The 23,445-nt window shown below is 35.3% G+C and overlaps 1 protein-coding gene and 1 long non-coding RNA gene across 6 annotated transcripts in view; one reads left to right on the top strand and one right to left on the bottom strand.

The window, feature by feature from the left end:
• Nucleotides 1–17,124, bottom strand: part of LOC129238682 (probable serine/threonine-protein kinase mps1) — a 41,276-nt gene extending 24,152 nt beyond the window's left edge. Inside the window, exons 1-2 of one of the 5 annotated variants that reach the window (XM_054873786.1) lie at nt 16,837–17,124; nt 15,801–16,592 (exon numbers count right to left, since the gene is read on the bottom strand). The gene's annotated coding sequence lies outside the window, so the exon portion shown is untranslated. Of the gene's footprint in view, nt 1–15,800 lie in introns of all 5 variants that reach the window. The other 4 variants (XM_054873788.1, XM_054873787.1, XM_054873789.1 and 1 more) reach the window with 4 other exon arrangements.
• Nucleotides 17,125–17,184: 60 nt separating this feature from the next.
• On the top strand, nt 17,185–18,891 carry LOC129238683 (uncharacterized). Its single transcript, XR_008581801.1, has 2 exons — nt 17,185–17,321; nt 18,522–18,891. It is a non-coding gene; the product is annotated as an uncharacterized LOC129238683 (long non-coding RNA).
• The last annotated feature ends 4,554 nt before the right edge of the window (nt 18,892–23,445 follow it).

The raw sequence follows: 23,445 nt of genomic DNA, 5'->3' as shown, positions 1-23,445 counted from the left end.
CAATTTTTCCACCATTTTCGATAGTATTGGAAGAAGGGAGATAGGCCTGTATGATGTTACATCGTGAGTATCTTTACCTGGCTTATTGAACATAACGACTTCCGCTGTTTTCCAATATATTGAAAAATATTTCAGCTTAAATGTGGTGTTGACGATATTCGTCAATACAGCAATAATATTGTTCGGGAGCTGTTTCAATATTTCAGCAGTAATGAGGTCGTAGCCTGGCGATTTTTTTATCTTAAGATATGAAATTTCTTCTAATATTTCGTCTTGTGAAACCGGAGGGATCTCATTTATAGCATTGCTATCGCCGTCGTGATCCATATCATCAGCCATTACCGATCCATATGGTGTGAACGTCTCCTCGAGGTAGTTTGCGAATGTATCTGCTTTTTGTTTATTTGTTTTGGCCCACTTATTGCCATGTATCTTGATGGGTGCGTTCTGAGATAACGGTTGCTTTAATTTTTTAGTACATTTCCACAGTGAATAATTTGTCTTTCGTTCATTTGTTAATTCTTGCAGGTATTTTGTGAATGAACTGTTTTTGTACGCTTTAATTTCGTCGCTAAGTGTTTTGGTTATTTTATTTAGCTGAGCTTTGTCAAGAGGTGATCTTGTTTGATGCCATCTTCTTCGTATTTTCCGTTTCTTCAATACCATTTCCTTTATTTCTTTGGTATACTTGTGACCTGAAATGGTTTTCCTTATAGTTGGTGTACTCTGCCAAGCTGCGCGTTGGATGTTATTTGTCAATCGAAGTACTTCGTTATCGAGTTGATCCTTTGTGCTGATTATCGGCAGGTGGTCATCTGGGCCTTCCAAAATGTGTTTAAAGTAATCCCAATCTGTAAGGTGGTTAGTCAGTTTAAATGGATGTTGTATTGTCGTTACATTTTCGTGCAGTGTTAGATAAATAGGAGAGTGATCTGATGACATATCCATGCCATTCTCAATGTTTACATAAGCGGTTGATACTTTTTTAGCGATGAAAAAATCAATTAAGTCCGGTGTTTTATGTGGATCAGTTGGCCAGTACGTTGGGCTGCTCGTCGATATAGCAATGCATCCTGTCTTCTTAAGTGCATCGTAGAGTTCTCTTCCTTTGGTTGTTGTGAGTCGCGATCCCCAGTGAGTATGCTTGGCATTGAAGTCGCCACCTATTATAAATCTATTCTTGTGGCTGTTTATCAGTTGAATATATTGGGCGCGTTTGATTGTATGTCGTGGAGGGCTATATACCGCGGAAATTGATATTGCAGTTTTGGCGTATATCGTAACAGTTGTTACCTGGAATTCTTCCGTGAATATTTTTTGGTCTTCGTGATGTTTCAAGTTTCTTTTGATGATAATTGCACTCCCTCCTCTTGCACGGTTGCTAGGGTGGATAGTGTGATAAACATTGTAATTTTTAATTTTTATTGATGACTCCTTTGTGAAGTGTGTCTCTGCAATCAAGCATACATCCACCTTTTGAGAATCTAAAATAAATTCCAGCTCTTTTTGGTGCTTTAAAAGCCCGTTTGCGTTCCAGAGCATTACTTTCAGGAAGTTTGGCATTATGACTTATTTTGCAGATATTTTTCGACGTATTGCAGTCTTTTTTCGAGTACCAAATTGAATTCATGTTGTTTAGTTAATTTCTCTAGGATCAATTTCAGAATGTTATCTTCCTCAATTTTGTTAGCCTTCAATGTTTCTGCAAATGTAAGCACCTTTGGTGCCGTATCTGATGATAGCAGAGTTTGCTGTTTATTTTCTGTTTCAGGTAGCCCATCTTTTTTATCGGCTTCAGCTACTTCTTTGTTTGGGTGTAAAGTTCCGGTAGTAGCTTTATTTTTGTTAGTTTGCTTGTCACGTATCTTTTGTAACTCTTTTGCTACAATGCAACCTCTGTAACTAGCCGGATGGGCTTCTCCACAATTGCAACATTTCGGTTGATGTTCCTCCGGTTTTGTGCAGAGAGAAGTTTGGTGCTTGCCTGCGCACTTAACACATCTAGGTTGCTTTCCGCAGTAGTTATGGGTATGACCGAAGGATTGACAGGACTTACATTGAGGTATAAACGTTGGTTGTCTAACTGGTTCAATATTGACTACTGAATGCAGTATGGTTTTTATATTATAAATTTTATTTATGTCTTCCGAAGTTTCAAATGTAAGAAGGAACATATCAAGCGGTTGCTTAGTTTTCCATTTTAATTTGTTTATCGCGTTGGTTATTTTTAATCCCTGTTTATTCAAGTCGGAAATTATATCCTTGGGGTCACATGAATGGTGTAAATTTTGGCTATGACCTTAATTGGTCTTGATTGCTTATCTTCATAAGTGTACCATGAAATATTTTTGTTTTTCAGTGCCTTCGTAATTTTCCTATAATCATTTGGGTCCTTGGTGGATACTTTGTAATATTTGTTGCTAAGCAGTTTAATTTGAAACTCTTCGCTTGCCTCAACTTTCGCTATGTTAAATAGCTGTTGGTAATTACACTCTACCGAGACCATTATAGGTGGAGGTCGATGGGCCTTTTTTTTTACTTCCTTGGTTTCTTGAGGATTTTGAATAATTGGTGGAGAAATCAATAGTTCGGGGGAAGAATCGGCTTTCCTCTTTTTGCTGGATCTCTTTTTGAGTATCCATTCCGTTTCGCGGGTTAGCTCTTCTTCATCGGTTTCATATATTTTATCATTTGCATTTTCTATTTGAAGTGCATTTTTTCCAACATTGGATTTTAATTGGCAATTTTCCGATTTAAGGTGTACTACTTCTTTTTTAAGATCGGCGCATAGCTTTTCCAAATTTTTTAATTTCTCTGATAACTGATTTATTATTGTTTCATACTGGTTATTTTTAGTTGCAATTGGCTTTGCTTGATTTCCGCCACCTCCCGGTGGAGGTGCACGATCGTCTCCCATAATAACGCAGAGTTTAGTTTATGCGATTTACTTAGAAGCAAAATAAGTTTAATCTAAGTATGGTGTTTGTTGTAATCGTAAATCGCGAGATATCTTCAGATACATCCGGATCAACTTTGTTAGTATGAATTAAGCAATAAATACATATATATAAATTTAAAAGATGATTTTAGGGGTTTTTCAGCATAAACTCAACGCTTATATATGTAGTATGGATAATTGCAAATACGTTAACAGTATGTTATGAAGTATTGTAATATAAATATATTGTACCAGACAATTTATATCAATTTCTCTTTACCAGAAATTTTTGCCTACTTTTAGGAGCTATTTAATACAACTGCTATTTATTATGTTTTAGAACCACAAGGAGCTTTTACTAATAATACTAAAATATAAATTTCTACAAATACAGCAACAGCTGCTCGGGTCAAAGTCCAACCGTCGTTGACAGCTGGGTAGGAGTCCCACGTAGGAAGATTTGTATTTCAGCACTTTTGGTTGTATTTCACTGGCCAACTTACTGCACTTCAGCTTCCAGCTTTCCCTTCCAATAGGTGTTTTGAATTTCCTTGCTTATAAGTTTTGTTTCGACAGAAAACTTCGAATATTCAAATATATTTGATTCACACTGCACAGAAACAGTCTTTATTCGACAGAGTTGCCGCCTACCAATCTAGTATTATTTAGTGAAAATAACTTTAAATCAAATCTTCAATTAATAAAGAGTGTTTATAAGTGAATTCGTTACTTTTCTGTGTTTGTATTTAAGTGAAATAAGCGTCTGTAATAGGGCATTTTTTCAAGCTTATGCAAAAAAGGTGCATTTTTAACGTTAAATATTGCTATGAATTCTTAATTTTAATTTATAAAAAGTAATATAAATCAAAAGGCTGATATAGTGACTACATTTGCGTGTTATAATTTTTAAATTCGGTTCACGCACTTAGACATTATAAGCAAATATATCGTGGTAGAAAAGGAAAGCTCAGCCGAAATGTGTGTATAAAATTTGTTCCTAAAAGGAGGGAACGACGATCAACACTCCTCAATCGCGAAGTTCAACATTGTTTCCATGAATGGCTTATCTGCACTCAGGCGATCCTTACGAGATTTCAGTTTAACAAAAACAGAAATGGATATGCACATACACACATACATAGGAATTGTTTAAAGTGAGTATGGTTACAATTGATTTCGATTTGAATTTGCTGCTAGTTCTTTTGTGTATTTCGAGAAACCGATGTCCATCAAGTATACTTTATTTATTGCAATATCTGAAATTGGGGAATTTTTAAACGAAAAAGAGTACACGAAAAGGAAAACAAAAATCTAAAAAAAAAGAAAACGAAGTCGTTGAACTCGTTATCCACGTATGGCGCATCCAAGTACGCAGTTATGTATATGTATGTACTTAATTATACATATACATACATACGTAAGTTATATGAATGTTCATTTAAACCGCTATGGGCAGGAGCGCAGACAGATGTCAACGCCACCTTTGTTGTCCCAGTACATATGTATTTACTGTAACAAAGAATCACAATATTCATATTTGCGTTGGATGCACACTTATGTACATATATACCTACATACATACACGTACTAAAAAAATGTGTGATAAACATTTTCAGGTATACATATACATTGGATCACGCTCTCTTTGCAGGATGTGCGTTCGAGTAGCATTTCTTTCACCACCGAATATTGCCATGAACGCATAAGAAGTTGACAGACACTAGCGCATTAGTGCACCTAATGTGCAAAGGTCAAAGAAAACCAGAATAGCAGTTTTATGAGCAGCGAGACAAATCTATTAAACAGCAAAGGTAATAATGTATGTATGTATGTAGGCAACTTGGGTGAGTTTGTGTGCAGAAAACCTTTAGCACAGCATTAAAAGCTATTGAAGAGGGCATCACACAGAATGACCTTGAGAAATCTAAATATACTCACTAAATTCCAAGACAAAGAAGTCTGGCATAAGTTTGTGCGCAGCATGATTTTCAAGCAAACGTTCAAAATGAATTGTATTCAGATAGGTAAGGGAAATAGGCGCAAATTTAACACTGGAAACCATGCGGCCATGTTAAATATCGGTTCGAATTACATATGTAGTTCGAATTCTACTGCCTTTGGTGGTCGCAAACGTGCATTAGTTCATCCTTTGAATAAAACCGGATTTTGTTCAATGATATTCCTAAATGATAAGTTCGGACGTTTGCCTGTTAGAAAATGGCCAGGTAGGTGAAATGGTGGAAGTGCACCTGGCACTCCTCAAGTAGCACTAAAGCGCCGTTTTGATACCATTATGAGACCTCCAACAGGCAGATATCTACACACAACCAGAGCTGTTGGTATAATGGTGAAGATTGATTGGATTCAGGATTAGAAAATAGCCAAGTCTTGGAAAATATATTTGCACTGTGCGGCCGCCTTACCGCATGATTTAGTGTGTGGTTGGTGCTCGTACTCAACTAACTCAGAAAATCGAAAAACATTTTATACTCTATGGGAGACTATAGAATTTTTCAATATACGATAGAATATTTAGAAACTGGCAAGCAATAAAATTTGAAATTCCTCAATTTAACAATGATTTAAACATGGGATCCACTTCAAATATGTAATTAATAAACCTGCAAATGGCATACTTTATTCTGGTTTATTTTTATGTAATGAGATCACATGTACCGAAGATACGAATTCATTGAAAGGCACACAAAACGAAATCGCTTTTGTCAATTAACATAATTACATTGAGCTTATACATACATACATATGTATGTATATGTGTGTGTATTGTGCAATAAAGCGTAAACTTTTACTTTCAAGTCTTCTTTGTGCTTGTTTTTTTATCTTCTGTTCGCATTTCTCTCTCTCTCTCTGTTAGACCTTCTTTCACTACAATGCAAAGCCAACTACTACCTGGCGGCTACGTTTTTTGTTTTAAATTTTACCGTAAATCTAATCTATAGTACCACATAAATACATACATACATACATACATATTTACTTCCCCTCGCTTATACTTATTGCTCTCTTCAAACCTTTGTAAGCATATTCTCTCCCATATCGTTTTATTCTTTATCGCTAATTTTTTGGCGTCTTAATTCGGAATTATGTGTGTTCACTCTGAAAGTGTATGGTCGTCCAACCCGTTAGGTGCTCACACCAATAACGGTTTTGTTTATAGCTACTGTCAGCTATATTAGTGCTTGATTCATATGAAACGTGTGCTAATGACACACACACGAGCTCTAAATTCTGCCAAACTTTAATTCACTGATCAAAAAAATTTGGGTTTATATCCGGTCAAGAATTGTCACTTCAGTTTTATTCTCCCAAACAGTATTTAGTGAGTGCTTCGTGCAGCATGTGACCCGAACATCACATTGCTCCCTAGGAAGAGTTTCTGCTGGGTACTGCTGCTAGACGCTGAGTCGCCCAGGAGCGTTAAAAAATGGTGAGGTTCAAAAATACTGGCAGTCATAACATTAAACGACATTATCACAAGGCCAATTGAATTGACGCCTACATCTATCATTGGATAATCAGATGACAACAATAAATGAGCTCACTGATTTAGGTAAAGAGTAGTAATTTTACGCGACAAGAACAAAATATGTCTCAAAGAACAGCTGACGGACGTCAACCTTGCTATAATTGCAGTACAGGGTGGCTGATGAAAGCCGCTACCAAAAAAAACTGAATAACTTTTTTTCTTTTTAAGTTATCTGTTCCATTTTTGTTTTAATTTGCAGATTGATCTTTAAAATTTATTAAAATGGATAACTGGGACACGCAAACAAGAATTTGGATAGTCCGCCGCTATCACGCACTGGAGTCCGTAGTTTTGGTATAGAGAGAGTACAGGCGGATGTTTGGTGGCGATCCCCCGAGCAGATGGACCATAATGAGACTGGTGAATAATTTTGCTGAGCAAGGAACAGTCGCAAGAAGGCCTTATCATCGAAACCCACCAGTTCGGACGGAGGAAACGATCGCTGCTGTAGCTGCAGCTATACAAAGCAATCCAAGGGTTTCAACAAGAAGCTTATCTGCTCAACTTGGTGTCAGCCGACAGTCTTTGCAAACAATAGTGCACAAAGATTTAAACTTATTTCCCTACAAAATTCAAATGGTTAACAAACTGAATGCAGCAGACTTGCCGATTCGCTTGGAATTTTGCCAGAAGATCCTGCAAATGGTGGAAGAAGACCAAAACATGTTAAACTGCCTTTTCATGTCTGATGAGGCCCATTTCGATTTAAACGGCAATGTGAACAAACAAAATTGTCGAATATGGAGTACTTCTAACCCAAAGATACTCCACGAGACGGTATTGCATCCTCTTCGCGTGACAGTGTGGTGTGCGGTTTCTTCACGCTGTATTGTCGGGCCTTATTTTTTTTGAAGAAAATGGTCACACCGTTACGGTTACTGGAGACCGTTATTTGAAAATGCTGAAAGAATTTTTCTATCCAGAACTACGCCGAAAGAGAATTCCTTTCAACTCTGTGTGGTTTCAACAAGATGGGGCAACGTCTCACATAGCCCAGACTGTTATGACAGAGTTGCGACGAAAATTTCCCAATAAACTGATTTCAAGAAACTCCGAATTTCGTTGGCCCCCCAGGTCACCTGACCTTACTGCACCTGACTTTTTCTTGTGGGGTTTATGTAAACAAGAAGTTTATAAAACAAAGCCAACAAATTTGGATGAATTAAAACAATCTATTCGGGCAACAATTGCGGCTATTCCTGTCGCAACTCTCAAAGCAGCAATGAGCAACTTTTTACTAAGATGCCGCACTTGTGTCAACGAGCATGGGGGGCATTTAAATTCAATTATTTTTAAAACTAGTTAAGCTACATTTAATAAAATTTAATGACCTTCAACTTGAAAAAAAAATAAATGAATTCCATACACTAAAAAAAAAGTTATTTGAGTTTCTTAATGTAGCAAAATTCATCAGCCACCCTGTATTAACTGCCTAGTGCTTCTTTCTTTTTTGGTTAAGTAAAACCAAACCAACTGACTATAAGATCGACAGTCGGTTCTACGTAACCGTAACGACCCAGATTTGTATTCAGCCAATGACTGTCACTTCAGCAGCATTCCCTTTATATGTATGTATGCTGCTACAACAACAACAAAAACTATAAGACGCGAGTATTGGTTCTGGTGCGCTAGGCCGATGTTATGTTGGATAACGAATGTGCAAACAATGTCATATTGTAGACAGAAGATCACAGATTTTTGTTTTTCAGAAATATCCTAAAATTTATTGAAACATTATTACAGCTCTACAACTGTAAACACACTAGATGATGATGTTAACTTTAATGCCTTTTGGTTTGTTTGGCTGGACAAATTTTGTTTGCTGGGAGAGTCGGGCTGTGTTCGCCAAACAAAATTTCCACGGCCGTCCTTACTTGCATTCCTCGCAAAGCCTCGAATTCTAAAACAGAGTACACATTTTTTTTTGTCAATAGAAAAGTTGACAAAGATATATCGCCGAGCGGTTGAACACTTGTGTATACTCATGTTTTTTCTTTAAGCTATAAGCATATACATATGTACATATGTATGTATATGTATGCAAATGGATATGAACTAGGGATGTTTAAAAACAAGTTGATTTCCTAAAAAACAGGATTTTCTAATTTGCTTAAACATGGTTTTCGATCTTTTTATTAATTTTGATGTTCATGCTAATTTTTTTTTTCTTTTTTGTTTTAGCCAAAAACCTACTCTTTCGAAACAAACAAAATACCTACAAAAGCTGTTTTTTCTCAACTTTTGTTGCCATAATTACATTTTCGGCAATATGAAAATTCATATCCTTTCTTCTGTTTGCTTTCTAACCTTTTAGTTTGCTTCGACAGCACAGAATAGTTGCTGGTTTGACACCCGATGTACAAAATTCAAAGGTGTAACCCAACATCAAACCGTTAATAGAAAAGAAAAATATATACATATGTGTATACAAATATTTGAAGGTTGGAAGCCTGAATAAAAAAACCCCGGTTAATCACAAATCAGTTTTTTAACTGTGTTCATCCCTAGCCCGTAGGTTAAGAAACGCAAATACATATGTAGATGTAAAACTGATGAAAAGGGTAGAAAACTCAATGCTTGTAAAAACACAAATTAACACCTGCCTTGAACAGCTGTTTTCGTGTCTCTCTGCTGCTGCTGCTGTTGCTGCTGCTGTTGCTGCTACCAAAAAGTAAACACGTTGGGTCATACATATGCGTAAAGATATACTCGATAAAGATGTGTGTGTGTGGTTGTGAGTTGGTGAATTTCGACTCGGACTGTGTCGTTCACAGTCGTGTGCAAATACATGTCGATAGATCAGTACAATGAAGGACCGACAACAACAACGACACAGCAACCGATTATCGTGACGTCACGTGGTTGTATGTTATTGCAAATAATATATGCCTGCATAGACAGTTGGACATACAATTCGTCGTACATATGTACATATGTATGTATGTATATATGTATGTGTTTTATGTACAAATAGTGCTAATACGGAAAATCAAATTGCACTTAATTTTGGCGTGCCGTTTACTCATTATTGTCCTCCTAATTAATTCTGATAAATCTGAAAATAATATTTATTTATGTAGGCGCATATATTTTGATTTCCAAATTCTTCCATTAGCCACTGTGTAAATAATTTGATTACCGAATAAATACCAAGTCATGATAATGGCATGTGATCTTGCACAATTTCCTGTGCTCCGTTTTATGGCTTTGCGTGAAATATTCGGCAGATTTTCTTTCAAATATATCCTATGTTAATTAAATGATTAGCAATATTTAGTTTTAAATTCAATTGAAGTACATATGTATATATTAATATATATATATATATTTTTTTTTTTTTTTTTTTCAAGTATATACGATCTGGAGTGTCACTAGTGGCACTAAGTATAACATTATACATACATATGTACATATATATATGTAACTAATATTTAACTTTAAAGGAACATTGATCTTGTTTTTTTCTTTATCTTTTTGTCGAATAAATACAGCCAGCGATCTATGTATGTATGTATGTATATGCTTGTACACATGGCTATGTATAAGTACATATAAGATTGTAATGCACACACATAAATACTCAGAATCTTTAACACGCTCACACACATACATACATATATAATATACATATGAAACATATTTAAGATTATATTTTTACATAACATATTTTGTAGGGTCAAATAAATCAGGTTACACATACATACATATATGCATACATACATAGCCCATAAGAAAACAAAACTTATTTGGTATTTAAACAATCGCTACTCTACTAAGGCCTTTAAGAAATTTTTATATATAAATTTAAGGCAATTGCTCTGAAAATTTAATCTTAATAATGGTATTAAAAAATCAAAAAATAAAATTTAAACTAATATTAATTTGATTATTTTTGAGGTCAAGAAATCCCGATTTGAAACTAATGAAACTATAATATTTAAAAAACTATTAATTTTAATGATAAAAGACAGATTCATTAGGTAGATATTTTTATTTTATAAGGAACATGCAACATACACAATATTGGATTTATTCGGAAATACTACAAGATGTACAGGGTGGGCCAAATAAGACCTACCTAATGTTAAGCACAAATAACTTTTTTATTTTTTGACATATTTATTTTTCTCTTTTTGTAGGTTATAATTGAATTGTTGAAAATTTATTATGGAACCCTACAGTGCAACACAACGCGTTAAAATTATCGAGTTTTTCTATTCTTGTCAACGATCAATTGTTTTAACGCAGCGTAAATATTGACATATGCCGGATGAAGCGCATTTCCATTTAAATGGTTATGCCAACAAACAAAACTGTAGATTGTGAGGCTCCGAAAATCTAAGGGCAACATACGAACATCAGTTGCACCCATCTAAATGTACTGTTTGGTGCGGTGTTATGGCCACTAGAGTTATCGCTGCATATTTCTTCGAAAATGAGGATGAAACGCCGGAATCTATTTCAGGAGCTTCTTACAGAACATTGATTGAAAACTTTTTGCGGCCAATGGCGGAGTAGTATACTAATTGGTGGTTTCAACAAAATGGAGCAACTGTGCATACTGCTAGGCAAACTGTGTCTGATTTCCAAAAATTCAGATTTCCCTTGGCCACCTCGTTCGCCAGATTGGGCGCAGTCAAATCTTCTTTTATGGGGATATTTAAAAGACAAAGTGTATCTTAATAAACCAGCGACTATTAGACAGCTGAAGCAAAATATTCGAGACGAAATACTGAGCCTTCAACCAGAAACTTTATGTGGTGTAATGGAAAATGCGTTAAAAACAGTCAATCTTTGTATCGAGAAAAATGGCGTACATTTGTCTGATGTAATATTTCATACATAATTTCCATAACATATATTCAATGTATGAAAACAACTAACCAAAATAAATGATTATTGTAAAGTTATTTGTTTTTAACATTAGTAGGTCTTATTTGGCCCACCCTGTATAAAGATGCCGCACAGCAAATGTCAAGATTTCAAAATATAGTTTCCTCATCATTTGAATCAACGAAATTTACGCAGCGCTTTTGCGTTTGAAAAATATCGGAACAAAAGTGAGTAGGAAACCTTTTTTGTGGTTATCATTTTTTAATGTCTAATTTTCTTTTATAAGTGCCTACAATAGTATGCTGCTATCATCGATAACACGAGCGCTCTCAGTTCTGCCTTTTCCAAACTAGATACAGAAGCAAAGCAAATGGGTCTGGTGGTGAACGAAAACAAAACGAAGTATTTCCTGTCATCAAACAAAGAGACGCCGCACTCGCGTATCGGCACCCACGTCACTATTGACAGTTACGATTTCGAGGTTGTAAAAGACTTCGTGTATTTAGGAACCAGCATTAACACCGATAACAATGTCGTCAGCCTAGAAATCCAACGTAGAATCTCTCTTGCCAACGTATGCTACTTTGGACTAAGTAGGCAACTGAGTAGTAAAGTCCTCTCTCGACGAACAAAACTAAAACTCTACAAGGCTCTCATCATGCCCGTCCTAACGTATGACGCCGAAGCTTGGACGATGACAATATTCGATGAGGCGTCACTTGGAGTGTTTGAGAGAAAGAGTCTGCGAAATATTTTTATCCGAATGGATACAAACGCTCCGGCTCTGAAAGTATTCGATGCGGTACAGAAAGGCCTCCTCTGCGTTGGAAAGATCAGGTGGAGAAGGACTTAGCTTCGCTTGGTGTATCCAACTGGCGCCGCTTAGCACGAGAAAGAAATGACTTGGGCGCTATGTTTAACCCAGCCAAAATCGCGTAAGCGGTTATCGTGCCAATCAAGAAGAAGAAGAAATGTTAAACAACTATTTTATATTTTAATGTTTTGTAGTGAAATCCTATCTGCGAATAATGGAAAGGTACTCATCAGGGTTAGACTCAATACAGAGGAAGAGTTGGCTGGCTGCTGGACGGAAGATTGAAAAAGAGCGTCCAGCAGAGGAAGTAAAGAAAGCGTGCAATCCAAACACACACATGCAAACTCATAAGAACTTCCTGTAACATTTCGCAAAATATTAAGCCAAAACTTACATTAAAGGTGGATCGGTTCATTCATGAGAATAGAATATGTAGGTATTTTAGGAACTTTTAATTTCATCAACTATTAAATTCGTTAACACTTCCATTTTACATGTTCTAAAATGCAATCAAATTATGTGTAAGCAAAATGTTGACATTTACATACATGTATCTGTTGCGTCATGCTTATGTATGTATGTCAAGTCTGCAGCTTTGTTATTGGTGCGCCTACACCCAGTCGTCATGCATTTCCGAAGGGACCCACACCTAAGAAAATGCTCTCACTTTTAGCAGCGTAATATTTGAATTTACTCTTAGACGTCAATAAATTTAGTTCGCTTGGTTCCTCTAATCAATTTCAAATTTGTGATTCTAATCAGCTGATAGTATTTGAACGAAAAATGCAAAATGTGTAGATAGAAAAGTAACAGTTGCGTGTTAAAAAATCAAAATGCTTAATTTGCGTCAATTTAAAGCTCAATACATTTTTTTTCTCAAGCTGATGCGGCACGTGCGTATACATATGTATGTATGTATGTAGTTTCCACGTGCTATTTGTGTGTGTGTGCATACATACAGTAGAGAGGCAAAGCCCCCCATGCATACATGGCATGTCCATGTACAATTAAATATGTGAAGCTATGTCTAAATACAAAATATACTACATACATGTTTACTTTGTCCAATAAAATTGTGCATACATACGAACCAAACACATGAACACATGTATGAACGTAAATGTGTAGGTATATTTATGTGTCAACTCATAAATTTATGAATTTGCGTATACATACATACATATACTTAAATACAAGTTCAAATCTACTGCTCTTTTTGCAATCTTTGCTTATAATCTGTAAAATTATTTACTTCAACGGTTTTCTTTTTTTTATTAAAAGCATAATTTCTAAATTTCTTATCTTGCTCATAAATATTTTAACATGCATCGTTCACGCCCACAAATACAATATAATCGGTATGTGAACCACTTCCTTTTGTGGATAATTACATCACTAAGTGAAATGTAAAAGAGAGCAAGAGGAAATCTTATTGAGCCAGAGTGCAACTGTGAATAATGAGAGCAGATAAACGTGTGATTGAATAGTATGTATGTACATATACATAATTGCTTAAATTCTTTTATTTTTCACTAAACTATTTTTGCTATTTACGTCTCAGCTGAATCAGGGACATCACTTATTTATTGGCTTTTACTATATTATTGTATTTAGTCGTGAAGGGTCAAGTGAAGCAAATCTAATACACCGAAAACAATATACCTACTTATGTACATATGTAAAAGATTAGCAAAAGAAAAATTGGCATATTTCAGATGGTCATATGAATATAAATATGTACTAGCTAGCTATATACATATGTATAAACGACTTCATGTACATGTACATCGTTCGGTGCATTAATCCACTAGTTGTATTACACATACACATTGATTCTCGCACAGTCGCTCGTACGTTTTACTCTCTCTCACAGACGTTTTCTCTAAATTATTTACCTCTCGTTGAGTCGCTAGCTTTCTAAACGATATGATTAACCTGAAATAAATGCTATTGTTGTCGAGTTCGTTGTTGCCGACACGAAACAGTTGCTAGTTCCGATTCACACTCATGGCTGTGTTTCTGTATTTCTATTTGAACGATACGTTCAGTCGTCTGCGGCGTGTGTACAGGCTGCGAACAGCGCCAAAATCGTTGGAGGGGATATACTTCGCTTGTTGGTAGCAGTAAAACGGTGTGGTTGACGTAAAAATTCAACCTCTACCTCTCCTTCCACCGTTGGCAACAACTGCCGCCGCCGTCGTCGCGTTGTGTTGATTATGCCGTTGTATTTATGGTGGATGTGTGCGAATATTCTTTCTGTTATTCGTAAAACATTTGTTGTATTTGTTATTCATCTTTGCCTCGGCCTTTGTATATTTACAAAACATATACGCCACACTAATTGTAGGCAAGCACATGCGAACAAAACCTGAAGACATCACATTTTCGAGCCAGGGAACTTGACTTATATATGAAGTTAAATTTAGAAAAAAGAAAAAAAAGGAGGGTGGTAAGCACGGTGACAAAGCAAATCTTTGTCAATTCAAGAATTTGAAGTACGAAATACAATAAGTTTTGATAAAGATGCGAATTAATGGGATTTATGAAAACACATTACTTCTGTGTTTAAGTTATTAATAGAGTCTAATAATTTTAGATCTCATAAATATAAAGTAGTTAATTTATCTTCAGCATTGATTCTTTGATACAAAGTGTTTCACTACATCTGTTTGGAAATAATTTGAAATATTACGTCATTAGAACGAAAAAGGTTTTTCCCCTCTAACAAAACATTCGTTTTCTTATCTTAAGATTAGTTAAGACATTATTTTTGTTAATATTTCAGTACTTATTTTCATTATTTAGTCGTCATATTTTATATGTACATATGACGAAATCGACGGTCATAACCTAAACCACAAACTGCTCTCACATTTTTTAGTGAAAAATTCGGCGTACTAATTTTTGCTTCATTATGAAGATATGTATGGTTCTCATACGTTTACACTCATTTTCTCAAAAGTATGCACGCTAATGAACAGTTAGAGAAAGCGACAAAGCAACAATTCATCGAACAAGCGACAAACTACTCGCGATGGTCGTGCTGTGAGAGTGACTGCAGATTACGGGTACGAAGGCAAGGTAGTAGAAATGGGCACACATATACATACATATATATATAAAATGTTTCAAAATCGTTATTATATATATATCTCGCTCTTTGGTCATTCATTTACTCCGATGGTAAAAAGCGACAAAAATTATGATTTCATTTTCATCCCGTCTGTGAGTGAGATTCGTACGAAACGACGAGAAGCAAAACAATTTCTTCCTTTTTTGTGCATTTCCCATTCGTTTATTTGCGTATTATTTTCTCTAAATGTCAAAATGATAAAAAACTTTTGTCCCATTTCCGCTCTTTCAATGTAAATTTAGCCTTAGTACAAAATATTAAATAAAAGAATTCATATTACATTTATTTTTCTGCTATTTTTTGCCTTCAGAAGCAAAATGCAACAAAAATTTTTATTCAGCAACTTTTCCGATTTCTGCAATGAATCATCGAGCAATCAACTTATGCACTAGATAATACAAAGACAATAAATAAATTCAACTCAAACTACGCATACGCTTAATTTACATGTGTATATACTATATATAAAACAATTTACGATAAGAGATTTATTTGGGTTCCAAATATTTAATTTAAAAAATGAGATTCACTTCACCTCTTTTTTATTTCATTTATTTAACAAATTATGGTAAATTTGCATATATCGCTTTATAGTCATCGCTTTCAGCTTTCCCTGTGGTTGTTGCTGCTGCTACTATGAAACGTTGGGTGTAGGGTTTTTTTAAGATGCTTTATGCCAGACTCCAACGATACACACCTTTTTACTACATTTGTATCATTATTATTTTTTTTTTAATTTTTCAAGCCCGAGAAAAGTGTACTGTTAATATTTAAAAAACACCACGCTAAATGATAACAAATAACCGTATTTTTTTTTTTAACTAGCGATTAATATACCCGAAAATAAAATATTAGTTAACCCGACGTCGCTGTGTCAGCGTCAACAACGAACGTGGTGCTTCTTCTTTTACAAGTTTTAATTTTCAGCACATGAACTCATACACGCGCACATTTAAATTTCTCTCGCGCACTATCAATTCTGTTCCAGAGAGAAATTTGACTCTCCGAAGCGTATCGGCTCTAGTCTCGTTTGCAGCGTTGCGTTATTGAATCTTTCGATTTTGATGTGCTGCTGTGCCTTTTGCGCGCCGTTGTGGCGGTTACTGCTTGACACTGAGCGTAGTTCGTCGCCGTGCCGCGTCTCGCGGAGCGAACAATTCAAACGCGACTTGAGGAACAGTTGATTTTTGGCTCAGCGACGAGCACGAGAAACCGTCGTCGTTTCACTGCGTAGACCTTCCGTCTTACGAGTATAAAATTTTCTAGTCTTCGCCGCCTTCCGTGAATTTTCTTTAATTTTTTGTGACTTGTGCTGTGCCTTATATTGCTTTTATAAGAACCAAATGATATTTTACTTAAAATTTAAAAGCTCACTATATCAACGTTTCGTGCAATATTGCAAAAAATGTGTTTAATTATTGATACATATGTATATGAAAGACTGTGGTACTAAATCTCACTTTGATTAGTCATATAAGTATACATATATGTATATTCATATATTTTATACGTAATTTAGGAAAAACGGTTAAACCATCTAGTTTTTCCGTTGTTTGGTGCAGTGTGCTTACTTTGGTGAAAATCTGAAAATCGTATTCTCGTTGGAATCGCATAAAAATAAAAAAAAAATGAAAGCGAAAAGTATTTACATAAAAGTATCTTTGTAACTCCGATTAAGCATTTGCTGTGTTGTTCTTGTTGTTGTAATACCGGCTGGCGTTTTAAAATGAACGTGTTTTTAACACTTTCTTATTTTTTTTTATTGGAATTAGAGTTTATTGTTCAATTAATTAAAATTTATTGTTAAATATTAATTAGAGCGATGAGCGAGCGAGCGCACGTACGACACACAACGAGCAACGAACGACGAACGACACAGCCATCGCCGGAGTGTTGTGGCCATTTTGTACTATGCTACAGCTCAGCTAACCAGACAGGCGATTCATATTCGGTCTGTCGTTCGTTTCGATTCTGTCGCGTAGCGTAGCAGAAAAATGGAGCGATAGCTGCTGCTAGCTGTCATTGTTGACAGTCAACTACAATGGCAACACCACAAGTGAGGAAAAGAAAACGTGTATATGTATAAGCGCAGAAATACTATCTTTCGTATTCGTATTGTGTTCAGCAGTGGCTAATTATAATAATATTATTATTAATTCTGATTATATTTTTAAGACATATTTAAAAGTTAGAACAGTGAAGTGATGAATACAACGAAAGTATTTGACAAAAACAGAAAATCACCATGCACCGTTTCGTTTTGTCTTGGCAACATTTACAAAAGTTTTCATAAAGAAATACATCCCTGGTAGTCAGTCGTTTGTATGAACTTTGACAGCGGTGCTGCCAAAAACAGCTGCAAGGAACGGGCATAAAAAGCCAAACAACGAAACATTTGAGGAAATGTGATTCTTATTTCGTCACGTGCAATTAATGTTTTCCCCAAAAAATTAATAGTTTCTCTGCTATTTTGTAGTATACATAATAGCGATTCTGTAAATCTCTATTTTGGTTGGATTTCTGTTACTATAACGAAAGTTTCGCTGGGGCATAGTTAGACCTCATTTAAAAATTATTACACACAAATATGTATATTCAATATATCAGCTTTTTGATTTTTAGTTTTTTGTTTTTATAAATTATCAGTAGGATTTACTTTTGTGATAGCAAATTTTGTTGATTTTCGAAAATTTTTCTGCCGACGGTGTTAGTTGGGTGTTTTCTTCCATTTAAAAAAATTTCGAGCATTTGTTATTCAACAAACTTCAATGGACTACAAAACTGCATAGTTGAAATTTTTTAATATTTCGATTAAAAAAGTTTGAATTTCGGATGAAAATTTATCGATTTTTTATAAATTTTATATTAAGCATAATGCTTTTTTTGTAAATACAAATTAAAAAATAAAGTAAGTATCCAAAACTTGTAATATTACTTTATTTTGACGCTGACTGTATAGAAGCACCTAATTTTTAAGTGTTTCCCGGGAGGTACCCCATGGTTCTACTCTCCCAAATACATTATGGTAGTAATGGAAAATTTAATTTAATATTTTTCCTTCGTTCTGTACATCGATGAAAACCAGCGGAAACTAATGCAATTTCAATTTCGTTGAATTTGAGACCAACGAAATGTAGATACAGTAAAGCAACATATGATTAGGAACTCAGTTACCGACAGTAAATTTTAAAATTTCGTTGGAAATAAAAATGCTAATAAAATTATTATTTGATAATTCTCTTCCCTCTTTCCACAGATTATCTATTATAAATGTAACGCTTGAGTGGAAGTATACGACCAACGTCCTATTCGGTACTTCAATGCATTTGTCAATGTTTCCAACAGCTGAAATATGTATATTAGCCGCATTTTCAGTGTAAAACCTGGTAGACCTGTAAATTACCAAAATAACTCTCACCAGGGAGCGGGAGAGTAATGAGGACGCAATCAAGGAAAAGTGCTGGAATACACAAAAAACAAAAATGAAATTATCTGCGAATTTCAATCGAAAAACTCAGAATCATTTGTGAAAGCATACAAATAGGTGATGGTACTAACCAACAACAATGTTTTGTACGTTAAATTGTCAAAGCAAAATATTGCCGAAGTAGAAAACAAAGAATGAATTCGTCTTGTTTCACTCTGGCCTGACACCCATATGGACACGACGAATGAAAAAAAAAACAAATCAGCTGATTTACCGATACCACCTTAATAGATTCGCCTTGATCAATTTTAAGTGCTCGTTGATGACTTTTATTTTGCCAACTTTTTGTGTTGGGCTACACTGCTCATAATTTCACTGCTTTCATGCATTTGCCAGGTGAAAACATATGGACCAAGAGTATATCGGTAGATTGTAGATCTTGAATGTCAAATTATCTTTTTTTATATTTGTTTCATTTGTTTGTTAATATCCTGATTGAAATTTTGACATTCAAAATGCCGCACCACAAAAACAAAATACACGAATATACTGAAAGCAGAGCGTTTAAAAAAGCACTCGAAATAATTCAAACGGAATCAATTATAAAACGATAAGTGCAAACATTTAACTGTTTTTCATAAAATTATAGGTGCTACGATACGATGCATGAATAAGCGGTCGATAGTGAACCAGTCATGGCAGGCATAATCCCCAACCTAAAGGAAGAAGTTTTGGTCCATTTTAAAATGAGTTTCTATCAACATACGTATTTTGTGTTTTGTGCTACGTGTTTTGTACACACTTGCAAAGCTCTAAATTATTACGTTTGTATATATGTAAGTATTTAATAATCAATTTTATAGTTTAAGGACACGTAAGTGAATTCAATAAAGTTCAATATTAGTTTTTAAATCCTTGTCTTTATTTTTCCAGAGAAAACTTGTTAATTATAGAGTTGAAAGAAAAACTGCCCAATGTTTTTTCCACTAATTTCGAAAAACATGGATGTTGACCAGATATGAATGAAAATGTAGCTGTCGTCCCGAAAATTTTTTTCTTTTTTTTAATTATGAATGGCAGCCCAGCGAACAAACAAAAAACGTGGACGACGAAAGCCGCTGACAATGTAATGATCTCCTCGGTGGTCGAAAATTTTTAGGCAAGCTTTATGAGTTTTCTATTACAAAGTTAGAAATCGCTAACGATAAAAAAAATGTGTTAGGCTTTGCGGTAGAATGTTCAGTCACGTTTAGTTTAAGTAACTGCCGATTGACAAACATTTAGATATAGGGGTGTATTAATTTCTACTGTGCATACCTTTGAAGCCGCCGTAGTCAAAAGGGTTTGTGTGGGTTTGAAATTCACGGTGAACATAAAGGCAAGCAAGGCAGTCTATTCCGACCAAACATCGGAAAAAGAATGAACGCGCCAATTATATATACATACATACGCAGGCGTTGGGTTTCCACCAGAGAGGTTTGTTTCAGTTTTGCTCGTAAGTAACTTGCTGAAATCGACACTTCCAAATATATATATTTGTGGATATTATCGGAATTTCGGTTTTTGTCCATGTCTTATAAGCCGTGTTCCCGTTTCCATCTACTTTTGCTACTTCCAATTTCAAATCAATAATTTCGTTTTGAGGTGGTACTTTTTCACAACTTTCTGTTTCTGACAAAGCGCACCAGCAACAACAAGAGTGTTTCGGATAGAGTTGCCCAAGGCGCATTTATGAAAGGTGGTAGCACTAGACCAACAACAATGTTTTGTACCTTTCATTGTCAAGGCAAAATATTGGAAAAGTAGAAAACAAAAAATTAATGCGCCTTGCTTTATTCTGTGCTGACAGCCACATGGACACAACAAATAAAAAAAAAACCAAATCAGCTGACCACCTTTAATAGATTCGCCATAGAGTTGCCTGTGTTTTTATAACCTCTTTCATACAGTGAAGCTTTTGGGGGAGATGAGAAAAGTCGAGGGGCACGGAACTTCCTTCTTCCACAAGTTACGAGTTTGTTCACCAAAAGTGCTCCATGTGAAAATGAAGTTTTCAAAGAAGAATGATGAATAGAAGAATGCGCAGCTGTAAGCGAAAATCGAACAGTAAAGGTACTGGCCCAATGCTGGCTGGCTTTGAAAACTTGGGCGCTTTGAACGCTGTTGATAACAATCGTACGATTGAACAGCAAACAGATATAAACAATCTCTAGTCTGCCTAAAATTCACAAGTGAAGCTACACCAAATCTAATTAAATGAAATACCGGGGAGTTCCATTCCTAGTGTCAAAAGCGCTGCAAATAGAACATCGAAGTACTTCGAGTGTTTCAAGCAAAGCTGCTATTTGGTCTCATTTCATATATTTCTGTATTGTTCTATTAATTTTTAAAAGTTATCGAGTAAACCTGCATTCTGCCAACACCTTAAGTTTGCTGTGCATGTAATTTAGGAGTTGCTGTGAAAGCAAACTGTGAAATCGCAACAACAATGCAAAGCAGAAATTTGACTTCGAAATAATTTCATTAAAGACAGTAACTTTAGTACTGTTATTGCACAAGTTCCGTGTGTTTTATAAGTTGTGTGTGCAACGGCGGTTGGCGTTTGTTACTACTCCTACTGTTCATGGCCGCCAACATGGTCTTATTTTGTTTCCTCACAACCATCTATTGCAGTCGCATTTACTTTACTTTTATGCTGAAAACAGTGAACACCGTAAACGCAATCCCGACTCAGCTGTTCGGATCAAACTAATGAGAACCCCATGTAAATGAAAAGTTCCTTACTTCCGTATCGTAGTACCGTATATTGTATTTCACGATTGTTAAAAAAATCCCGTAATACCAACTCAGCTGTTTGCTCTCTCACCACACAGTGTTGCCAAGCAGTACATTTCGAAATCATTTACAAAATAAAGTGAGAAAAATGATAATTTTTGTTAAAATAGCTTAATAATACTGTTGAATAATGTTAATTATAGTTAAATGAACTATTTGCATTTGTTGGTTTTTGGCTTTGGTTTATTAAACAATGAAAAATTGTAACTGTTAACGCGGATGTGTGAAAAAGTGTGTAAAACCAAACACATACACACACAAACCGATGTATTGTGTAAGTATGTAATTAAAAGAACGCAGTTTTTCTCGGGGCAGAGTTTTTGTGTACGGTAAGGGACTGCGGTAAGTCCCGATTTACACGAGGAGACATCTGGAAGGGAGACACTGGAAATTCTCTTTTGATGTTTCATTCGCGTACACACGGGCAAAAATGTTTCCGCGACATTTTGACATTTAATACTTTAGCATCGTCTGGTTCGGATATATTCTAGCACGCGCTTACATGTAAAGCAGAGAGCGTTCGACAACAGTTTCTTAAATATATGAATGAAAAATGCAAACTGGTTAAATAATAAATAATTTGTTGTTTTTTGTTTTGAAATATATTTATAAATTCTTATACTTGAATAAAAAAAATTAAATTAAAAATACTTCATATGTAAATAATTAACTTATTGTAAAATTAACTTGAGTATCTAGAAATGCAGGGAAAAATTAGAAATCAGCATAAACATGTCCCATAACTATTTTAAATTATACCTACTTTACTAGCAAAAATAATCGTGCAGCGTTCGGATGTTTGTCATCGTTGTTATCTTTCGTTTGATTGAAAACCAACACATAACTTAGAACTTTCTTCCACAAAAGAAGAAAACGAATGAAGCAACTGTCAAAAATTGCTATAAGATTGGAAATACGAATAAGAAGAGCAAAGCGTGCCGCCGAGTACGGGAAACAAAATCCCTTCTCTCTTCCCCGACCGTCCTTCGCCCTTGAACAAAATGTTTCCCTTCCAGATGTCTCCTCGTGTAAATCGGGTCTAAGGGATTCCGTGCGGTGTTCACTGTTTTCAGCATTATTGTCATTGTTACAATTCATCACCGTGCATCTCACATACGTTTATAACAAAAAGCAAAGAAAGGACAAATTATTATGCCAAATTTTCAACTGAGATTCAAAATGGCAGCGGCGGTTACCAAGGCGAATTTAGTACTAAAGGTGGCGCCATTATAAAACAGTTACTTTACTCTGACGCCAGCTCCCTTCGCAATACGAAACAAAGGAGCAAAACAAACAGAAGTAAGAGAAATTACATGTTTTGTGAATATTCAGTGATTGGCTTGGTAATATTGTAAGTTGTGAGATTTAAACTAAACAAACTAATGCAAACAAAGAGCCGTGTGATGAATTGTTAAATCACAAATTAATATAAAAGCTCCAAATGCAGTATGTTTGCGTTTTTTAGGCAGAAGATGCTGTGGCAAGGAAGTATGTGTGTGTGTGCGTATAATTTCTTGTGTTTGGTTGTTTCCATTGCTTTCGCCTATTGTTCTTTTTCACTCACAAGTAGTTCCCCTTGCTTTTGTTTTCGCCGGCTCTTACGACACGGCGATTTCGGAAGGCGTAACCATGTATTCTATCATCCTTGGGGGGTGGTTGTACTGGGTTTGGAAGAGAGTTGTATTCTGGAAAACTGAAATGAAGATTGAGCATTTTTCTCCCTTCCTAGTGGCAGTAGTAATTGAAGTAGGTAGTCACAAAAAGCTTTAAAAATTGTTAACGAAATTTACAACAACATACGCACGGTTAATATGCATGCAAACAATTTCATATATCGGACAGAAGATCAAAGAAATTTTATAAGAATAACCGTAATACGCTGGATCGTGATATTCATTTCGCTGCCTATTGGATTACA

Source organism: Anastrepha obliqua, chromosome 2 (genome assembly GCF_027943255.1).
Source record: "Anastrepha obliqua isolate idAnaObli1 chromosome 2, idAnaObli1_1.0, whole genome shotgun sequence".
In the NCBI taxonomy this organism is placed as follows: Eukaryota; Metazoa; Arthropoda; class Insecta; order Diptera; family Tephritidae; genus Anastrepha; species Anastrepha obliqua.
The sequence above is the reverse complement of the archived record's forward strand: the minus strand, read 5'-3'. Positions and strand labels throughout refer to the sequence as shown.